The following is a 10,465-nucleotide window of genomic DNA, read 5'->3' as shown; positions in this document are numbered from 1 at the left end:
CGCCTTTAATCCCAGCACTCGGGAGGCAGAGGCAGGCGGATCTCTGTGAGTCTGAGACCAGCCTGGTCTACAAGAGCAAGTTCCGGGACAGGCTCCAAAGTCACAGAGAAACCCTGTCTCGAAAAACAAACAAACAAAAAAGGTCATTCTTCTACATGTTTTCCCCTGTGATGGCTGTGCTTACTGCACCATCTCCATGTGCTCCTGCCACCAGGTCCATTGAATTCTACTCAACAAAAACTGCTAATCTAACTTCCAGAAGCCCCGTAGCTGACAGAGAGGCAGGTCTAACAAGGCCACCGCCTATCTTGGACCAGACCTCCTACTGGCTTCCACCTCAAACCACCCTCTGACCACGTGTTACCTGGAATGCTACCTGTCCTGTCCTGCCTGCCGGGCAGACTGTCTCTGTGAGTTTGTCTTTTTCTCTATGGTATTCATCCCCCTAACCAGCTTGTACAGCCCTAAACCTCCACCTTCTTCTGTTGTCTTATTGACAACCGTATGCATTTATTAAAATTTAAAAAAAATCACCTAGAACCAGGTGTGGAGGTTTCCTTCCTCCCTCCCTTCTTTCCTTCTCTTTCTGAGGCAGGGTCTATGCCAGGTTAGCCTTTCTTCAACAGCCTTCTAAGTAGTGGGCTTAGAGCATGCACCACCACACCCAACAAGTTCTACAGCAGCTAATGTCTTCTCTAAGTCATTCTCCATGTTTCCAAGCACAGCATCAAGCAGAGTGGGACAACATGATGCTGCCATCCTTTCTGTAACCATTGATACCAGGCTGCGGTGGTGGTGCTAACCCTCCTCTAAGGATCAGACCCAGGTCAACCAAATCTTCAGTCGCCCAGGAGCCCAGACCCAGGATGCACAACCACACCAATAATCAAAAATAGTCTTGGTTTCCAAGCTCCTTTCCTGCCTCCTGGAGTAAAATGTGTTCACAGTTAATCTGACATTAGTGCCGTTGGCATCTTTCCTTTGGCAACCTTGACTTCAGACGACTCCAAAAACAAAGGGTGGCAGATCCAGCTGAAACTTGCAGGGTGGGGAAGAAGAGTTTCCAATGGCTCTTCATGTTCGGCCTCCATGTAAATGCACTTCTCCTGCAGGGCCCAGGTCTCCTCCAAGGGCTGGGCCACGCTAGGAGTATGTTATGCAGAGATCGCTAGCAAGGCCGGTCACGGGAAGAGCGGATGCTCCAGGACTGACTCATCTGTTCCTTGGGGCACTGATACTCAGTATCAGGCCACAGCCTTTGATGAAAATCCCCAGACTGGCTGACTTGGAACTGTCTTTCCTCTCCAGATGCCTCAGCAGTCTTTACTGACAACCTACCCAGTTCAGTACTGAGGTCTTTACTTTTTTGCCTCCCTGGACAAGCAAGTATTTGTTACTAATTTCCCAACACCCTAACTTCAGTATGTGTGTGTGTGCACTCACTGTTTCAGCTAGGGGCTCCTAGAATACTGGTCTCTGCCTCCTCTAGCTCAGGTTAGACACACATGGCCAGCCTGTCTTTTTGGGGTTTGACTTCAAGTCTTCATGCTTATACAGCAAGTGCCTATGGAATCTCTTTTCTTTCCTTTTTCTTTTGTTTTCCTCCCTCCCTTCTCTCTTCTCTCTTCTCTCTTTCTGAGGCAGAATCTCAGGTGGCCCATCTGTCCTGGAACTCTCCCAAGCAGCCAAGGCTGCCCTTGGTCCTCCTGTTTCTACCTCAAAAGTTCTGGGGCTTTTTGAGACAGGACCTCTCTCTACACGGTCCTGGTTGTCCTGGAACTCACTCAATAGGCCAGGAGGGCCTTGAACCCACAGAGATTGCCTGTCTCTCCCCCTAGAATGCTGGCATTAAAGGTGTATACCACCCCATCCTACATGCTGGGATTTCTTAACCCTCCTTTCTTAATTCCTTCCTTCCTTTTTTTTTTCTCTTAGTGCAGGGTCCTGGTAATTACCCTTCCTAACTCAGTTATATCTTATTTTCCCCACTTCCTCTTTCCCTTCACTGTTGAGAAGAGGAAGGGGCAACTCCTGAATGTGCCTGAAGGAGAACTGGATTAAGTAGCCAGTTATCTCAGCTTTCTCTTCCTGGTTCTGTCTGCACTTGAGGTCTCACTTCCATCTGTCTTTCTACCAACAGAGTTCAGTCAGTGGAGGGGTGGCTGGCACTGAACAAGTGCCTTGGCCGAGGCACTAATGGGAGGTTCTGGGAGAATTCAAAAGTGATGGTATCTTGTTACTCAAGCGAGCCAGAGGCTCTAATCCACAAGAACAACAGGCTGAGCAGATTATGTACAGGAAGAAAAGGTATTGGGGGAAAAGACCAGGTTGGTTCAGGAAAATCAACACATTTACATAAGATTCCTAACTATGGTACCAACTCTGTATCCTTGAGTGAACCCCTCCTCCCCATTTTTTTTGGAGTGTGTGTGTGAGAGAGAGAAATTTTGTATCGTATTGATTGTGTCTGTACAAATTGAGGTACCAAGGACTTCTGGGATTGTTTCCCTAAACACTGCCTGGGATAGAATTTAGATCATCAATGTTGGTACAGGAACCTTTACCCAATAATCCATCCCATTAGCCTGAGACAGAGTCTCATGTAGCTCAGTATGCCCTCAGAAACCTATCTGTAGCTGAGGATAATTTTGCACCTCTGATCCTCCTGCCTCTGAGGACATGTGCCTCCCCACCATGCCTTTGTGAGCATCATGATTTCTAGACAAGCTCTCTGCCCCCTTAGCTGCACCCTGCCTTTTGTCTGTTCTCTTAAATGATAGTTCTTGTCCTACTGAGAGTCTCCTGTAGAGCTCTGATAAAGGATGGGCTCCTGCCAGCAGAAAAAAATACCTACAAACATACAAGTCAAACTCTAGGGCCCCACTGCCCGCTTGAATCGCACTGAAGCATCTAGGTAAGGCGTGTAAAGAGCTGTGGGAGGCCTGTCCTTTGTACATCCTGTTTGGAGTTCATGGCAGCTCAGAGAAAGCATTGACTTGTTCATCCATTCAACAAGTAATTCTTTGAGAAACTTCCAAGTGTCAAGCCCCATGCTGGGGAGCATTGGGAGACTGAAGGAGGTGAATCAGACCGGGTGTCCATTCCCTGGAACACTCATGGTCTGGTGGGAGGAGACCAAGAAAGGACAATGAGTGTTCAGTGATAGAAGAGGTAGCAGGAGGACCTGTGGGAGCCTAGGGAGGGGGGAGAAGCAGACTTACTTCCCCCTTTGCTCCCTCCCACAGCAGTGAGTTCCTAGACCTCTAACTGCAAAAGCAACTGAGAGGAAAAAGTTCCCCACCTGGTAGACCGAAGTTCCCCATAGGGCTACTCGGGTTTGCCTGAGTCAGACTTCCCCCAGCTCCCTCCCCCCTCCCACCCCCACCCCCATGACACAGTCTGGAGGTTGCAACCAAAGGCATCACAGGCAGACTGTCCCCCAACACCCCAAACTTGTAGTGTTCTCCCCAACAACCCCTTTGAATCTCTTCCCTCCTCCTTTATCATCTTTTCTTTTTCAAGTCGCTCATTTTCTAGTTAATTTGTCTTGAGTGTCTTGCCTGCATGTAAGTCTGGTACATCACTTGAGTGCCTGGTATCTGCAGAGGCCAGAAGAGGGCGTCAGATCCCCTGGAACCGGAGTTACAGATGCTTGCGGGCCACCCTGTGTGTGCTGGGAATCAGACCCCCAGTCCCCTGGAAGAGCAGTCAATAATCATTTTTTTAATGATTTATTTTTATAAATTGTACATTGGTGTTTTGCCTACATGTGTGTCTTGTGAGGGTATCAGACCTTCTGGAACTGGAGCTACAGACAGGTGTGCTGTCATGTGGGTGTTGGGAGTTGAATCTAGGTATTTGGGAGAGCAACCAATGCCCTTAACTGCTAAGCCATCTCTCCAGCGCCCGCTACCTCCCCGAAGCCAGTACTTTTAACCAACCACTGAGCTATCTCTCCAGTCCCATGAGGCATGGTCTCATGTACCCCAGGTTAGCTTCTGATTTTATGTGGTGGTGATGGTGATCATTTTCCCACATGCCAAACAAGCTCACCACCAAACTGAGATACCTCCCTGGCCTGGCCCTACTGCCTCCTTTCTCCACATTAACCCTACAGGGAAACAAGGAGTGACAAAAATGACCAGTTTTGGGGAAGTTGCAGATTTTTTTAAAGGATTTTATTTATTTATTATGTACACAGTGTTCTATTTACATGTATCCCTATATGCCAGAAGGTAGCACTGAATTTCATTACAGATGGTTGTAAGCCACCATGTGGTTGCTGGGAATTGAACTCAGGTCCTCTGGAAGAGCAACCAATGCTCTTAACCTCTGAACCATCTCTCCAACCCGAATTTGCAAATTTGTTTTTTTTTTTTTTTTTTGGTTTTTCAAGACAGGGTTTCTCTGTATTGTATTGGAGAAATTTGCAGATTTTTAAGTGACCTGAAGAGTCCTGGTTTGAAATGATCTTTTTCACCAAGACCAAGATAGGGCTGGGCTTCCTCCTGCCTCTTCTGAAGCTTCTCCTTTCCTGTGTTTCTTTGAGGGAAAGTCAGTATCTCCAACCTGGAGCATAGGTTAGAAGTTGGGTGCACCTGCTTTTCCGGCTGCTGTATCACCCATCTTGTCCTGGCCCTTCAGCACCCCCTTTGAAGGATCCTCCTGCTCCTTGCTTTCCTTAAATTAGACCCCTTATTTTATCTTTTGCTTCTGTTTTCTTTTCTCAAGATATCTGGACTAACTATGTAGACCAGGCTGGTCCCCAATTCCTGCCTCAGTTTCCAGAGTAATAGTGACTACAGGTATGTGCGTCACAACAAGTTTAGCAGTTTGGTTTTATGTGTTTAAGATAGGGTCTCATTATGTAGTCACAGCTGGCCTGGAGCTAGCCATGTAGAACAGGTAGTCTGGAATTCACAGAGGCCTGCCTGCCTGCCTTTTCTTCCTGAGTGCTGGGATTAAAAGCTTGCACCACCACAACCAACTATTTATTTTTAAGGCAGGGTCTCACTATATGGTCTAGGCTAGCTTCCAACTCACGATGCTCCTGGCTAGCATCCCAGTGCTAGAGTGACAGCTGTGTGCCACCATGACCAGCCTTCATGGCAATAATTCTGGCCTCATCTAATATCCAAAATGCAGCAATAAATCCATATTGTTCAACTGCCTAGTTGGTAAGGTGCCCTGGTTGCCAGATGGACTGACTTATATACTCAACTTTGTTTTGTTTTTAGGCAGGGGGTGGGGAGGGTTAGGGACTGCTGGAAAGGGTGAAATGGTTTCATGTCTCATGTAGCCCAGACTGGACTCAAACTCACTATGAGGTCAACTATGGCCTTGGATTTGTGATCGTCCTGCCTCCACCTCCTACATGCTAGGATTAAATGTGTGTACCATCATGCCTGGCTGGCTTGAACATTTCTGAGGAGTCATTGTGTCTTTGATCCAGGAAAACATTCACCTCCGGGGACATCTTTACAAAAAACTCAGCTCTGAGTTCTTTTGGTTTATGGTGTTTTGGGACAATGTCATGAGAACTGCAACAGACAGATGAACATATTTGTGTCTTCTACAATGCCAGGATTCATCAAGTAGCAATCAGTTCACAAAGTACAGAGTTTTGTTGGCAGCAATTTGCTAAGTAATGTTCATTGATGTCCTCGATGGCTAATTGAGGCAAATGCAGGTTCTTTTATCCCGTTCTTAATTACTAATATTAACTTTCAGATCACACACTGTCTCACATCACACAGAAAATGGGGTGGGGGCGGTTAGAGACTGGAGTTAAAGAGAGTTAAACAGATTGTAGTAGAATTTAAAGAGTTTCAAAGAAATCCAATAGTCAGAAACTAGGAAACTGGAGAGGATGCAGTTATCTGGGTAAGGGAGTGGACTAGCTAGCCCCGCTGGAGGTTTCCTGGAGGCACAGCTGTTGAGTCAGGGTCTGAACCAAGCCCCAGGATGGACTTGAGCTGCAGAAGTAAGTAAGGGGCAATTGGAGGAGGAAGAGGTAAAGGACCAGGCTCACATGAACAAGCAGGTATATGGACAGACTACAGGCGATTTTTCTCAAATCACGACACAGAGACTTATTATTGATTATGAAAGCTTGGCCTATATTAGCCTTGTGTCTCACTGGCTCTTTTAAATTAACCCATTTCTATTCATCCATGTGTTGCCATGTGGCTCGTGGCTTTTACCTCTCCTCCTACATGTCTTGCATCCTCTCTGTGTCTAGCTAGTGCCTCTGCCTTCTTCTTACCAGCATTCTCTCTGCCCAGAAAGTCCTACCTAGCTACTGGCCATTTAGCTTTTTATTAAACTGATCACAGTGCAAAGGAATATTCCACAACAACAGACAAGCAAGTCCTGCTGGACGAATGTGTAACCCAGCAAGGCACAGCAATTTGAGTAGGCCACGTTGTAGCAGAGACTGAGAACCAGGAGCTCTCTACATGTTGATCTCCTGATACACACATTAGATGGTTGGATGACAAATTTTGGGGCCATCACCAACTCAATGCTAGGTGTACTCTTTATAGGATCCAAGTGAGGGAGTTACACACTTTCCTCAGTCTAATATGTCCAGCAAGTTTTCATCTTTGGTTTCCCTGATAGGAGTTTAATACACCCACATGCTCCTGTAGTCCCAAAAGACTTTGATAAATGTATAGGGTAGCACCCTTCCTACTTTAAGGATAAGTTATTCATCAGTTTGTGCCTTGTAAGTAATCCAGGCAGGTGTTGGTGTTTACAGTGTCTGCCAAGGTGCAGAATCATCCTGTATTCTATCTCTGAGCTTGCATTCAAAACAAGGTCAAATGCTGCTTAAAAAGAAAACAGTTTTACACAATATGAAGTAACTCGGTAGGACTTAGCTTGATTTCAACAGACAGTCATACTATCTCTGCTTGCCAAGAACTCTCCATCTTCCTGCTTCAGACTACTAACTGTCAAGCCTCAGTCTGGTTCTTGTACCTGTACCACCAACAAGAAACACCGGTGCAGCCAAAAGCCAGACATACACACAATGCTACTATTTTGGATTCGTATAGCCTGCTACCCTGCTCACCCCAGTTCCTGTCCTGAGTGTGCTCTCCTGAACATCCCTGTCAACTTTGTGTTTTCCTGTGACTTGATAAAGCCGGTGGTTTGAGTGTTCCATCTAATTTGAGAGGCCTTTTGCTTCTTGAGCTCTGATAGCTGACCGGACGACACACACCCTCCACACCTCTTGTTCCTCCCCCTCCCGCTCACTGACGATGACGATGAAGCCCAGCCAGGAGTCTCATCTGGAATCTTAACCTTTTGTCTTCTTCTTCTTCATCCCACTGCCCCCTTGACCCCAAGTTTTTCCCTTGAGCCTGAATTCAGTGAAGAAACTCAAGGACAGGTTACCAAAGGTTATACAATCTTGTTGTTCAAAGGTTAGGCTTGGACCTCCACTGCTGGAGGAACACAAATAGTTCCCGCCTCCAAGAGACTGCCTCACTGGTCCTAGGTGAGGGTCACTAGGAGCAGATCTTTCTTGGGTTTTCTTTTTCTTTCCTAAATGTTGAGGTCCCCACCATATTTGGCAGAGTAATGGTGAGGGTTTTCCTAGCTGTATCCAACTATTGCCTATACTTACCTATGTTCAACATTTTTTTCTATCTGTTTTTGAGACAAGGTTATTTGTTTTGTTTTGGTATGGCTTTTGTTTTGTTTTCTCCCAGAAGGGTCTCACCATGTACATCTGGATGTTCTGGAACTCACTATGTAGACCAGGTTGGCCTTGAAATTACAGAGATCCTCCAACCTCTGTCTATTTCTGTCTACCTCTGCTAGGATCAAAGTTGTGTGAATGCCTGAATCTCAGCATTTGCTTCTCAATTCTATAAATGTGTTTGTTTATTATGTGTGTATGTGGGGGTGGGGGGCACATGTGCCATGGTCTGCATGTGGGGATCAGAGGACAGCTTACAGGAGTTGGTTCTTTCTTCCACCACGAGGGTCTCTGCGGAACGACAGAATGTGTCCTTACCTACTGAGCCATCTCCCCAGACCCTGTCCCTCAAATACTATGTGATTAATTGGCCTTAGCAAACTACTTCAGTGTCATCTGCTCTGAGTAGCATCCCCTGACTGCTCACATTAAATTAAACCCATCTGATTAGCACTCTTAGAGTGATGTTAAACTAAAAATTTTAGTTAACTTTTGATTTTATTTAATAATAGATGAAAAACTGTCTGTAAATTCCATCAGGGTAAAAATTCTTAGCTCGCCGGGCGTTGGTGGCGCACGCCTTTAATCCCAGCACTCGGGAGGCAGAGGTGGGCGGATCTCTGTGAGTTTGAGACCAGCCTGGACTACCAAGCGAGTTCCAGGACAGCTTCCAAAGCTACAGAGAAACCCTGTCTCGAAAAACCAAAAAAAAAAAAAAAAAATTCTTAGCTCTCTGCTTCCAACTTAATTTTTTTTGTAACAGAATATCTCATTTATTGTTTGACAGTTTCATGAATGTAAACAATTTATCTTGCTCTATATCCATCTTCAATTTTCCCTCCCATTTTCTCCAGGCACATGCTCCCCTCCTTCCTTCATGTCCTCTCCTCCTTTTTTGTTTTGTTGGAACCCGCTGAGTTCAGTTAGTGCTCCCTGCTAGCATATTAACTGATCTTGTTGGCTTGGCCTTGTGCGGGTAACCATGGTTGCAGTCAGCTCAGGAGTGCAATGGCCATGGACACACTTTGACAGCACTCCTCCCCACCTTCTGGCTCTTACGTTCTTTTTGCCCTGTCTTCCTCAATGTCTCTGGATCAGTACGGATGTCCCTTTTAGGGCAGTGGCTTTCCACCTTAGTCACTGTTGCAGTCCGGCTCCTGATTCCTTTACATGTGGCAGTTATCCACACCCTCGTTTACTCAGAGAACAATGGGTGCTGGGGCTAAAGACTGGTGAATAAAGTGTTTGTACTTTTGTGTTCAAAATGTTTAAAGTCCCGTCGTAGACTCTGTGTGTGCATTGGGCGAGTGTTTTTTTTTTTTCAAGCTATGAGACTCAATGGGTAATAAAACTAGCCTAGTAAGGCTGGACTTGGTGGTGTATAAACTGTATAACCTACTTGGGAAGCTGAAGCAAGGATAATGTTAATTCCAAGCTATCCTGGTCCATATAGTGAGATTTGTCTCAAAACAACAGCACAGCACAGTGAAAGAAAAAAGAAAGAATAAAGAAGAAGCCAAACAAACAAGAGCCAGAAGCCACTATATTATATGTAGCTGCAGCTCAACATAAGGAAGAGTTCCAGGCTCTCCCCATTAACCAGCTGTGATGGTTTGAAAGAAAGTGGCCCCCAAAGGGAGTGGCACTAATGGGAGGTGTGGCTTTATTGGAGTAGGTGTGGTCTTTTCGGAGGAAGAGTGTCACTGTGGAGGTGGGCTTTGAGGTCTCATAGATGCTCAAACCACACCCAGTGAAACAGACCACTTCCGGTTGCCTGCAAGATTTAGAACTCTCAGCTACTTCTCCAGCACTATGTTTGTCTGCATGCTGCCATGATGATAATGGACTGAACCTCTGAACTGTAAGCCAGCCCAATTAAATGTGTTCCTTTATAAGAGTCGATGTGGTTAAGCCGGGCATGGTGGCCCACGCCTTTAATCCCAGCACTCGGGAGGCAGAGGCAGGCGGATCTCTGTGAGTTCGAGACCAGCCTGATCTACAAGAGCTAGTTCCAGGACAGCCACCAAAGCCACAGAGAAACCCTGTCTCGAAAAAACCAAAAACCAACCAACCAAACAAACAAAACAACAACAAAAAGAGTTGCTGTGGTCATGGTGTCTCTTCACAGCAATAGAAACCAGGATATGCAGAATGGTGAGTGTACAGGCTCTGCCCAATCTGTCATCAATCCCCAGTCAGCCAGCACTTCCTTCAGGTTCCTTCATGATGGCTAACCTGTAGACTGAGAACCCTGCTGCGTGCTATTCTCCTAACCAAATGACTCAACTAAGACCAAGTTAGGCGTGGAGGCACACGCTTAATTCCAGCACTTGGGAATCAGAGGCAGGCGGATCTCTGAGTTCAAGACCCATCTGATCTACAAAGTGAGTTCCAGGACAGCAAGAGCTACACAGAGAAACCGTGTCCCAAAAAAACAAAAAAGACCTAGATCTCATTGAACTGTTTCAGGGTACCAGACCTTATCCATTCCAAAACACACTGGGTGCTACCGGCGCAGCTGCTCCCAGACCACCATTTAGTACTATGAGGTCAGCTTCCTTACAAGTTCCAGGAGTTTTATCAACACACCCTGTGGCTAACACATCAACACAGACAATGGGTATGCATCCTGCAGCTGCTGTCTGCACTATTCCCTGGTATAAATACCCTGCAGGAGTCTACAATCCCCAGCAACTTCTTAATACACAGACTTAAGTTACCGTGCATCAGCCTGCTGTTCATGTACAAAGTCAAGGA

This window comes from Mesocricetus auratus, unplaced genomic scaffold (genome assembly GCF_017639785.1).
Source record: "Mesocricetus auratus isolate SY011 unplaced genomic scaffold, BCM_Maur_2.0 Super-Scaffold_100691, whole genome shotgun sequence".
NCBI classification, from domain to species: Eukaryota; Metazoa; Chordata; class Mammalia; order Rodentia; family Cricetidae; genus Mesocricetus; species Mesocricetus auratus.
This window is presented reverse-complemented; position numbering follows the sequence as displayed.